Source organism: Bombus affinis, unplaced genomic scaffold (genome assembly GCF_024516045.1).
Source record: "Bombus affinis isolate iyBomAffi1 unplaced genomic scaffold, iyBomAffi1.2 ctg00000375.1, whole genome shotgun sequence".
NCBI lineage: Eukaryota > Metazoa > Arthropoda > Insecta > Hymenoptera > Apidae > Bombus > Bombus affinis.
This window is the reverse complement of record NW_026109048.1, coordinates 2697-16634: the sequence shown is the minus strand read 5'-3', so window position 1 is coordinate 16634 and position 13938 is coordinate 2697. Positions and strand designations below refer to the sequence as shown.

The 13938-nt window shown below is 32.1% G+C and overlaps 1 long non-coding RNA gene across 1 annotated transcript; it reads right to left on the bottom strand.

Annotated features, from left to right (window-relative positions):
• Positions 1–2753: 2753 nt before the first annotated feature.
• Positions 2754–10861, bottom strand: LOC126927957 (uncharacterized). Its single transcript, XR_007716095.1, has 3 exons — positions 10649–10861; positions 2921–2968; positions 2754–2848 (listed from the first exon to the last, which is right to left on the bottom strand). It is a non-coding gene; the product is annotated as an uncharacterized LOC126927957 (long non-coding RNA).
• Between the last annotated feature and the right edge of the window lie 3077 nt (positions 10862–13938).

Sequence of the window (13938 nt, the reverse complement as noted above, 5' to 3'; positions counted from 1 at the left end):
ATACCTTATAACGTAATAGTATATAAGGTTATACTTCATATAGCGATGCAATATATCGTTATACCTTATAAACGTAATTGTATATAAGGTTGTACTTCATATAGTGATGCAATATAACGTTATAAGTTATAACGTAATAGTATAAACGTTATACGTCATATAGGGATGCTATATAACCTAATAAGTGATATAGTGATGCAATATAACGTTATACCTTATAACGTATTAGTATATAACGTTATACGTCATATAGTGATGCAGTACAACGTTATAGGTTATAACGTAATAGTATATGACGTTATACGTTGTCACGTCCCGCGTTTCGCACGTGACGCCACGGACCAATAACTTATGAATAATTAAACACGACCAATAATAATAAATTAACTAATAACTAACCAATCAAAATAAAAAGAATTATACGACAGACAATCAAAATGAAATAAATGAATCAATAAGAAGAAACACTACAACCAATCAGCAATGACATATAAAATACAAATAAAATGAAATAATTAAATGAACCAATAAATAAAACAAGCCGCGATTCAAATGTATGAGATTTCTCTGCGAAAACACATGTATATACACACACGTGTATGCATATCTGTGTGTGTGACCTACTTCGTGAATCTGAATAATTGGTAATCTAATAAAATATAAAAGAAATAAAATATACTACACTACACCAGCATTCTAATAAAAGTGAAAATTGTATACAAGATTACTCTGCGACACACACATATATAGATATACACATGCGTATGCGTATCTTTGGGAAAAATTCATAATATATATATATATATATGTATACGTTCTTAAACCATTAAAACGCAAAGAAATAAATATATAGATTTACATTTCTACGAACCTAGAGAATTATATACGAAATCCACATTATGGAATATTCAACCAATTAACGATCCGAGAAACAATGAGAATAACAATACGCGCACATATACATATGCATATATATATTTGACATAATGGAAAATTACATTGTGAAATGTATATATATATATACACGTATTATTATATCGAACAACTACTCATCTAATATACAAAACCACCTTGTAAAAATTACATTACTGAACATTCAACTAAACCAACTGAAGATTTAGTATAATAATATATAATAATATAATAATATATATATGTCGGGTTGGCGTTACGATTAGAGTTAGGGTTAAGGGCGTAAACGAATCCCTATTGACACTAGACGTGATCACTATGCAATAAAGGAGATATTTACTAGAGCAAACATGACCATGTTGGAATTGGACAAGTAATCGCGATAATTTGATACTCGAGAAGCTAATGACGATGATCTTAGGCTCAATAACGAATCCACGGTCAACGGGATGACGAACTCTACTCTTCTCTAGCGTCCTAAGTTGTACTCAATGTTAATGCATGGGGCAATCACTACGTATCCGAGAGTTACTTGAATCGTCGTCGAGATCGTACCGGAGAGTAACTCCCCGTCTCGACGATGCCGTCGAGGAAAACTATAATGGGTGGGTCTAAGGACATGAGATCCTCGGATTCGTCAAAGAAAGCTTTCGTTCCAAAGGTGAGGGAAATTAGCGCTGTTGCTAATTGGTCGATCTCCATATCGGCGTTTTGAAAGAGATGCTGGCCGCCCTTGAGGGGAGGTTGTTGACGGGGGCATCGTTCGTGGAAGATAGGCTTCTCCTATCGTCCCGTAGTTGCAACAAGGACTGTTTGTCTAAATGAAGAACTTTGCTTGACTAAATCTTAAGATTTATTGCGGGTCCTCAAGTTAGCTAAACATACTGCGGAGGTATATTGACATCTGGAGATCATCTTACCCGAAGGATAGGATCTGCGTGTGGCGAGCCACGGAACAGAAACCTTTGAAATATTTACTGCCACGTGTCGCTACGGCTATTTCTTTAAAGGAGAGGTATAGAGTTACTCTGTGCCTTTGTTAGATAAAACGTTCATCCCTTGACCGCGGCTACGTTCGGCGACTGGTTGTCGCCTCGAGCCCAAGCTCACTATCATAAACCTCGAACAATCGGAGCGACATTTGTTTAATCTAAATTACGACATTACGGTATTCCCGAGAATCCAAGGAGAGGTTCCGGTGTTTTTCCATCTCCGACATATATATACATAGATATGTGAAATAGCGTTGTATATAACCGGAAACAATACAAATGTCACACGACTTCTTCAACAACTTCGACTCTTCGTTCCTGCCGACAACACCTCACACGATGACTGCGTCTTCTAGGGCCACTTACGGATTCTTTACAATTCTTCTTCTTCTTGCACTGAAATATCATATGCAGTGAATAAAACACGAAAGAAGCAGGATGAACTAAATAAAAGAAATCATAACAAGATACACACCGAGACAGTCCGCATGGGAACCTCTGACAAAGATACCTCCGTATCTATCATTAAACGCATAATAATCAAGATGCACAAACCTCATTTGGAAGTCGACACCACTCACAGCGTGCCAATGCAAGGGAGGAAAACGAATGAAATTGTATTTCGTGAAGACGTTTCACCATTTTCCATTGATCAGAAACTGGAGTTACACAACTAATAACCTAATAACAAGAATGTAATATAAAATATACACGATTTAATATATAGCAAATATGGACATATAAATCTACAAGGAGCAAAATATATCTCATATTGTCAAATAAAACCAAATTGTCAAAAGATCATCAGGACACGACGCCAACGAAGGTGCCACTGTGCCTGTTTGGATGGAAAACCGCCACTTCAGCATCATCCCTCGCACATATTCACACACGCACGTCGATCACGTCATCTCGTACCATTCACATATCTTCTTCCTCTTGCGCTAATACAAATTCACAAGTTTAAGGAAACAAACAACATGCGAAACGAGACAGAATACTAAAAACACACTCACACAGTTCGCACAGGCGCGGACGCTTTTGTGTCCATGACTCAACATAACCTGTAATCATCAAACTCCACGTTCTCTCATGGAAACTCCAAAAACCTGCAGCATTGCGATTCCCACCGGAACGAACTGTCACGTAACTGTCATCCCATTGGGGATGTCATTATAAAAAGCGTAGCGACACAATTCAAATCGGAATAATCGTTACCAGTTAGAATAAAAGAGAGTAATTGTTAGCGGGTCAGTTGAATAAAAGAGTAAGAAAGTAATTGTTAGCGTTCGGGAGAATTTAGCGAAAAATATAATAGAGAGAGTAATTGATAGCGTTCGGGAGAATTTAGCGAAAAATAAAGAAGAGTCAGATTAATTGTTAGCGTTAGCGTTAGCGATTAATTGTTAGTGGTTCAGTTAGAACAATCAGAGTAATTGTGAAAAGAGAGTAACTGCCATTAGTTGGTTCAGTTAGAATATAGTCAGAGAAATTGTTAGCGTTCGGGAGAATTTAACGAAATTAAAGAAACGTAATTCAGTTAGAATAATGAAATAGGATAGAGCAATTGTGATTAGTTGGTTCAGGAGAATTTAGCGAAAATAAGGAGAGTAATTGTTAGTCGTTCAATTGAATTTGAGTGAGTCTGATATCAGTTCGTTCAGTTGATTTAATTAGAATTTAAGTTAGGATTAGAGAATAATTGTTCGTTCCAGTTCGAGTTTAAGAGTTACGAGATATAAATGTTATTAGTCAGTTCGAATTATAAAATAATAGTTATTAGTCTGTTAGAATTAAAACAATAGTTGGCTCAAGTTTTGTGTTAGTATTTCGAATTGTTAAACACGTCCGGACACACTGTGGTTTACACTGTTCAAGTTAAATAAAGATTAAAACAAAAAATTATAGAAGTGTCAATCTTTATAAAACCGGAATCACCCAGCGGTCTGCCCGTTCATCAGCGGAGGCCAACGTCAGGTGAGTCAACTTTAAATTATTAGTATTAATTAATAATTAAAATAATAAATAATATCAATAATTAGTATAATTCGTCATTAATTCCGCCATTAATAATTATTTATAATATAATTGTTTATTCCAAACAATCCTCTCCCGTGCTAGTATTCCTGCGCATAGCAGGTTAGCCGAAACGTGGAGATTGTTGACCAGCGGCCTAAACTCCAATCAACGCTACATAATCTAACAAGAAATATCTAATTGAAACAGTCCTTAGACTGTTTCTGGTGGCAGCGACTACTACATTGTTTAAAATTTCAAAATTTGGATAGCGAAACGTAACAAATGCAATATAACGTTATACGTTATAACAGTATATGACGTTATACGTCATATAGTGATGCAGTATAAAGTTATAAGTAATAACGTAATAGTACATAACGTTATACGTCACATAGTGATGAAATATACCGTTAACCGTTATAATGTAATATTATATAATGTTATACGTCACATAGTGACGCAATATACCGTTATACGTTGTAACGTAATACTCCATAACGTTATACGTCATATAGTAATGCAATATAACGTTATACGTTAAAACGTAATACTCCATAACGTTATACGTCATATAGTGATGCAATATAACGTTATAAGTTATAACGTAATAGTATAAATCGTTATACGATATAAGGTAATACTCTATAACGCTATACGTTATAACGTAATAGTTCATAACATTATACGTCATATAGAGATGCAATATAACGTTATAAGTTATAACGAAATAATATATAACGTTATACGTCATATAGTGATGCAATATAACGTTATGTATTATAACGTAATAGTATATAACATTATAAGTCACATAGTGATGCAATATATTGTTATACCTTATAACGCAACAGTATATAACGTTATACGTCATATAGTGACGCAATATAACGTTATAGGTTGTAACGTAATACTCCATAACGTTATACGTCATACAGTAATGCAATATAACGTTATACGCTATAACAGTATATGACGTTACACGTCATATAGTGATGCAGTATAACCTTATAGGTAATAACGTAATAGTATATAATGCTATACGTCACATAGTGATGAAATATATCTTTATCCGTTATAACGTAATAGTATATAACGTTATACGTCACATAGTGATGAAATATAACGTTATAGGTTATAACGCAATAGTATATAACGTTATACGTCACATAGTGATGCAATATATCGTTATACCTTATAACGCAATAGTACATAACGTTATACGTCATATAGTGACTCAGTATAACATTATAGGTTGTAACGTAATACTCCATAACGTTATACGTCATATAGTAATGCAATATAACGTTATGCGTTATAATAGTATGTGACGTTATACGTCATATAGTGATGCAGTATAACGTTATAGGTAATACCGTAATAGTATATAATGTTATATGCCACATAGTGATGAAATATATCTCTATCCGTTATAACGTAATAGTATATAACGTTATACGTCATATAGTGATGCAATATAACGTTATGCATTATAGCGTAATAGTATATAAAGTTATACGTCACATAGTGATGCAATATATCGTAATACCTTATAAGGTAATATTATATAACGTTATACGTCATATAGTGATGAAATATAACGTTATGCATTATAACGTAAAAGTTTATAACGTTATACGTCACATAGTGATGCAGTACAACGTTATGCGTTATAACGTAATAGTATAAATCGTTATACGATATAAGGTAATACTCTATAACGCTATACGTTATAACGTAATAGTTCATATCGTTATACGTCATATAGGGATGCAATATAACGTTATACCTTATAACGTAATAGTATATAGCGTTATACTTCATATAGTGGTGCACTATAACGTTATAAATGATATAGTGATGCAATATAACGTTATACCTTATAACGTAATAGTATATAAGGTTATACTTCATATAGCGATGCAATAGATCGTTATACCTTATAACGTAATTGTATATAAGGTTGTACTTCATATAGTGATGCAATATAACGTTATAAGTTATAACGTAATAGTATAAACGTTATACGTCATATAGGGATGCTATATAACGTTATAAGTGATATAGCGATGCAATATAACGTTATACCTTATAACGTAGTAGTATATAACGTTATAAGCCATATAGTGGCCCAATATATCGTTATTCCTTATAAGGAAATAGTATATAAGGTTATACTTCATATAGTGATGCAATATATCGATATACCTTATAACGTAATATTATATAAGGTTGTACTTCATATAGTGATGCAGTATATCGTTATATCTTATAACGTAATAGTATATAACGTTATACGTCATATAGTGATGCAGTACAACGTTATAGGTTGTAACGTAATACTCCATAACGTTATGCGTCCTATAGTAATGCAATATAACGTTATAAGTGATATAGTGGTGCAATATAACGTTATAAGCGATATTGTGATGCGATATAACGTTAGGCGTTATAACGTTCTAGTATATAACGTTATACTTCATATAGTGATGCAATATAACGTTATAAGCGATATAGTAATGCTATATAACGTTATACCTTATAACGTAATAGTATATAACGTTATACGTCAATTAGTGATGCAGTATAACGTTATAGTTAATAACGTCATAGTATATGACGTTATACGTCATATAGTGGTGCCATATATCGTTATACCTTATAACGTAATAGTATATAAGGTTATACTTCATATAGCGATGCAATATATCGATATACCTTATAACGTAATAGTATATATCGTTATACGTCATATAGTGACGCAGTAATCCGTTATAGGTTATAACGTAATACTCCATAACGTTATACGTCATTTACTGGTGCAATATATAGTTATACCTTATAAGGTAATAGTATATAAGGTTATTCTTCATATAGTGATGCAATATATCGCCATACCTTATAACGTAATATTATATAAGGTTATACTTCATATAGTGATGCTATATATCGCTATATCTTATAACGTAATAGTATATAACGTTATACGTCATATAGTGATGCAGTACAACGTTATAGGTTGTAACGTAATACTCCATAACGTTATGCGTCCTATAGTAATGCAATATAACGTTATAAGTATATAGTGGTGCAATATAACGTTATGCGTTATAACGTTCTAGTATATAACGTTATACTTCATATAGTGATGCAATATATCGATATAACTTATAACGTAATAGTATATAACGTTATACGTCATATAGTGATGCAGTACAACGTTATAGGTTATAACGTAATAGTATATGACGTTATACGTCATAATAGTGGTGCAATATAACGTTATAAGTGATATTGTGATGCGATATAACGTTAGGCGTTATAACGTACTAGTATATAACGTTATACTTCATATAGTGATGCAATATAACGTTATAAGCGATATAGTAATGCTATATAACGTTATACTTTATAACGTAATAGTATATAACGTTATACGTCAATTAGTGATGCAGTATAACGTTATACGCCAATTAGTGATGCAGTATAACGTTATAGGTAATAACGTCATAGTATATGACGTTATACGTCATATAGTGGTGCCATATATCGTTATACCTTATAACGTAATAGTATATAAGGTTATACTTCATATAGTGATGCAATATATCGATATACCTTATAACGTAATAGTATATAACGCTATACGTCATATAGTGACGCAGTATAACGTTATACGCTATAACGTAACAGTATATGACGTTATTCGTCATATAGTGATACAATATAACGTTATAAGTGATATAGTGGTGTAATATAACGTTTTACCTTATAACGTAAGAGTATATAAGGTTATACTTCATATAGTGATGCAATATATCGTTATACCTTAGAACGTAATAGTATATAACGTTATACGTCATATAGTGATGCAGTACAACGTTATAGGTTATAACGTAATGGTATATGACGTTAAAAGTCATATAGTGGTGCAATATGTCGTTATACCTTATAACGTAATAGTATATAACGTTATACGTCATATAGTGACGCAGTATAACGTTATAGGTTGTAACGTAATACGCCATAACGTTATACGTTATATAGTAGTGCAATATAACGTTATAAGTTATAACGTAATAGTATAAACGTTATACGTCATATAGTGTTGCAATATAACGTTATAAGTCTTATAGTGATGCAGTACATCGTTATAGGTTATAACGTAATAGTATACAACGTTATACGTCATATAGTGATGCAGTACAACGTTATAGGTTATAACGTAATGGTATATGACGTTAAAAGACATATAGTGGTGCAATATGTCGTTATACCTTATAACGTAATAGTATATAAGGTTATACTTCATATAGTTATGCAATATATCGTTATTCCTTGTAACGTAATAGTATATAAGGTTATACTTCATATAGTGATGCAATATGTCGATATACGTTGTAACGTAGTACTCCATATCGTTATACGTCATATAGTAATGCAATATAACGTTAGACGTTATAACAGTATATGACGTTATACGTCATATAGTGATGCAGTACAACGTTATAGGTTATAACGTAATAGTATATGACGTTATACGTCATATTGTGGTGCAATATAACGTTATAAGTGATATAGTGATGCAATGTAATGTTATGCGTTATAACGTAATAGTACATAACGTTATACGTCATATAGTGATGCAGTACAACGTTATGGGTTATAACGTAATAGTATATGACGTTATACGTGATATAGTGATGCAATATATCGTTATACCTTATAACGTAATAGTATATAAGGTTATACTTCATATAGCGATGCAATATATCGTTATACCTTATAACGTAATTGTATATAAGGTTGTACTTCATATAGTGATGCAATATAACGTTATAAGTTATAACGTAATAGTATAAACGTTATACGTCATATAGGGATGCTATATAACGTAATAAGTGATATAGTGATGCAATATAACGTTATACCTTATAACGTATTAGTATATAACGTTATACGTCATATAGTGATGCAGTACAACGTTATAGGTGTTATAGGTTATAACGTAATAGTATATGACGTTATACGTTGTCACGTCCCGCGTTTCGCACGTGACGCCACGGACCAATAACTTATGAATAATTAAACACGGACCAATAATAATAAATTAACTAATAACTAACCAATCAAAATAAAAAGAATTATACGACAGACAATCAAAATGAAATAAATGAATCAATAAGAAGAAACACTACAACCAATCAGCAATGACATATAAAATACAAATAAAATGAAATAATTAAATGAACCAATAAATAAAACAAGCCGCGATTCAAATGTATGAGATTTTCTCTGCGAAAGCACATGTATATACACACAGCTGTATGCATATCTGTGTGTGTGACCTACTGCGTGAATCTGAATAATTGGTAATCTAATAAAAATATAAAAGAAATAAAATATACTACACTACACCAACATTCTAATAAAAGTGAAAATTGTATACAAGATTACTCTGCGACACACACATATATAGATATACACATGCGTACGCGTATCTTTGGGAAAAATTCATAATATAATATATATACGTTATTAAACCATTAAAAACGCAAAGAAAATAAATATATAGATTTTACATTTCTACGAACCTAGAGAATTATATACGAAATCCACATTATGGAATATTCAACCCAATTAACGATCCGAGAAACAATGAGAATAACAATACGCGCACATATACATATGCATATATATATTTTGACATAATGGAAAATTACATTGTGAAATGTATATATATATATACACGTATTATTATATCGAACAACTACTCATCTAATATACAAAACCACCTTGTAAAAATTACATTACTGATCATTCAACTAAACCAACTGAAGATTTAGTATAATAATATATAATAATATAATAATATATATATATACATAGATATGTGAAATAGCGTTGTATACAACCGGAAACAATACAAATGTCACACGACTTCTTCAACAACTTCGACTCTTCGTTCCTGCCGACAACCACCTCACACGATGACTGCGTCTTCTAGGGCCACTTACGGATTCTTTACAATTCTTCTTCTTCTTGCACTGAAAATATCATATGCAGTGAATAAAAACACGAAAGAAGCAGGATGAACTAAATAAAAGAAATCATAACAAGATACACACCGAGGACAGTCCGCATGGGAACCTCTGACAAAGATACCTCCGTATCTATCATTAAACGCATAATAATCAAGATGCACAAAACCTCATTTGGAAGTCGACACCACTCACAGCGTGCCAATCCAAGGGAGGAAAACGAATAAAATTGTATTTCGTGAAGACGTTTCACCACTTTCCATAGATCAGAAAACTGGAGTTACACAACTAATAACCTAATAACAAGAAAGTAATATAAAAATATACACGATTTAATATATAGCAAATATGGACATATAAATCTACAAGGAGCAAAAATATATCTCATATTGTCAAATAAAAACCAAATTGTCAAAAGATCATCAGGACACGACTCCAACGAAGGTGCCACTGTGCCTACTTGGGTGGAAAACCGCCCCTTCAGCATCATCCATCGCACATATTCACACACCGCACGTCGATCACGTCATCTCGTACCATTCACATATCTTCCTCCTCTTGCGCTAAAACAAATTCACAAGTTTAAGGAAACAAACAACATGCGAAACGAGATAGAATACTAAAAAACACATACTCACACAGTTCGCACAGGCGCGGACGCTTTTGTGTCCCATCACTCAACATAACCTGTAATCATCAAAATCCACGTTCTCTCATGGAAACTCTAAAAACCTGCAGCATTGCGTTTCCCACCGGAACGAACTGTCACGTGACTGTCATCCCATTGGGGATGTCCATTATAAAAAGCGTAGCGACACAATTCAAATCAGAGTAATTGTTAGCGGGTCAGTTGAATAAAGGAATAGAAGAGAGTAATTGTTAGCGTTCGGGAGAATTTAGCGAAAAATAAAGAAGAGTCAGATTAATTGTTAGCGTTAGCGTTAGGGATTAATTGTTAGTGGTTCAGTTAGAACAATCAGAGTAATTGTGAAAAGAGGAGTAACTGCCATTAATTGGTTCAGTTAGATCAATCAGAGTAATTGTTAGCGGGTCAGTTGAATAAAGGAATAGAAGAGAGTAATTGTTAGCGTTCGGGAGAATTTAGCGAAAAATAAAGAAGAGTCAGATTAATTGTTAGCGTTAGCGTTAGCGATTAATTGTTAGTGGTTCAGTTAGAACAACCAGAGTAATTGTGAAAAGAGAGTAACTGCCATTAGTTGGTACAGTTAGAACAATCAGAGTAATTGTGAAAAGAGAGTAACTGCCATTAGTTGGTTCAGTTAGAATATAGTCAGAGAAATTGTTAGCGTTCGGGAGAATTTAACGAAATTAAAGAAACGTAATTCAGTTAGAATAAAGAAATAGGATAGAGCAATTGTGATTAGTTGGTTCAGGAGAATTTAGCGAAAATAAGGAGAGTAATTGTTAGTCGTTCAATTGAATTTGAGTGAGTCTGATATCAGTTCGTTCAGTTGATTTAATTAGAATTTAAGTTAGGATTAGAGAATAATTGTTCGTTCCAGTTCGAGTTTAAGAGTTACGAGATATAAATGTTATTAGTCAGTTCGAATTATAAAAATAATAGTTATTAGTCTGTTAGAATTAAAACAATAGTTGGCTCAAGTTTTGTGTTAGTATTTCGAATTGTTAAACACGTCCGGACACACTGTTGTTTACACTGTTCAAGTTAAATAAAGATTAAAACAAAAAAATTATAGAAGTGTCAATCTTTATAAAACCGGAATCACCCAGAGGTCTGCCCGTTCATCAGCGGAGGCCAACGTCAGGTGAGTCAACTTTAATTATCATTAATAATTAATAATTAAAATAATAAATAATATCAATGATTAGTATAATTCGTCATTAATTCCGCCTGTAATAATTATTCATAATATAAATTGTTTATTCCAAACAATCCTCTCCCGTGCTAGTATTCCTGCGCATAGCAGGTTAGCCGAAACGTGGAGATTGTTGACCAGTGGCCTAAACTCCGATCAACGCTACATAATCTAACAAGAAATATCTAATTGAAACAGTCCTTAGACTGTTTCTGGTGGCAGCGACTACTACATTGTTTAAAATTTCAAAATTTGGATAGCGAAACGTAACAACGTCCATATAGTGTTGCAATATATCGTTATACCATATAACGTAATAGTATATAAGGTTATACGTCATATAGTGATGCAGTATAACGTTATAGGTTATAACGCAATAGTATAATAACGTTATACGTCACATAGTAATGCAATATGTCGTTATACGTTGTAACGTAATACTCCATAACGTTATACGTCATATACTAATGCAATATAACGTTATAAGTGATATAGTGAAGCAATATAACGTTATGCGTTATAACGTAATAGTATAAATCCTTATACGATATAAGGTAATACTCTATAACGCTATACGTTTATAAACGTAATAGTTCATAACGTTACACGCCATATAGGGATGCTATATAACGTAATAAGTGATATAGTGATGCAATATAACGTTATAAGTGATATAGTGATGCAAATATAACGTTAAAAAGTTGTAAGGTAACAGTATAAAACGATATACATCACATAGTGATGCAATATAAACGTTATAAGTGATATAGTGAAGCAATATAACGTTATGTAATAGTATGAATCCTTATACGATATAAGGTAATACTCTATGACGCTATACGTTATAACGTAACGTTATACGTCATATAGGGATGCTATATAACGTAATAAGTGATATAGTGATGCAATATAACGTTATACCTTATAAACGTAATAGTATATAACGTTATACGTCATATAGTGATGCAGAATAACATTATACCCTTATAACGTAATAGTATATAACGTTTATACGTCATATAGTGATGCATTATAACGTTATACGTTATAACGTAACAGTATATGACGTTATTCGTCATATAGTGATACAATATAACGTTATAAGTGATATAGTGGTGTAATATTAACGTTTACCTTATAACGTAAGAGTATATAACGTTATACGTCATATAGTGGTGCAATATAACGTTATAAGTGATATAGTGATGCAATGTAACGTTATGCGTTATAACGTAATAGTATAAATCCTTATACGATATAAGGTAATACTCTATAACGCTATTACGGTATAACGTAATAGTTCATAACGTTATACGTCATATAGTGATGCAGTACAACGTTATAGGTTATAACGTAATAGTATATGACGTTATACGTCATATACTAATGCAATAAAACGTTATAAGTGATATAGTGATGCAATGTAAACGTTATGCGTTATAACGTAATAGTATAAACGTTATACGTCATATAGCGATGCAATAATACGTTATACGTCATATAAAGATGCAATATAACGTTATACGTTATAACGTAATAGTATATGACGTTACACGTCATATAGTGATGCAATATAATGTTATGCGTCATATAGTTATGCAATGTAGCGTTATACGTTATAAACGTAATAGTCTATAACGTTGTACGTCATATAGAGATGCAATATAACGTTATACGCTATAACGTAAACAGTATATAACGTTATACGTCATATAATGATGCAACATAACGTTATACGTCATATGGAGATGCAATATAACGTTATACGTTATAAACGTATTATTCTATATCGTTATACGTCATATAGAGATGCAATATAACGTTATAAGTGATATAGTGATGCAATATATCGTTATAGCTTATAACGTAATAGGCATATAACGTTATACGTCATATAGTGATGCAGCATAACGTTATAGGATATAACGTAATAGTATATAACGTTTTTACGTCACATAGTAATGCAATATGTCGCTATACGATATAACGTTAATAAGTTATACGATAATACGTTATACGATAACGCTATACGATAATACGTTATAACGAAACAGTATATTACGCTATACGTCATATAGTGATGCAATATAACGTTATAAGTTATAACGTAATAGTATATAAGGTTATACTTCATATAGT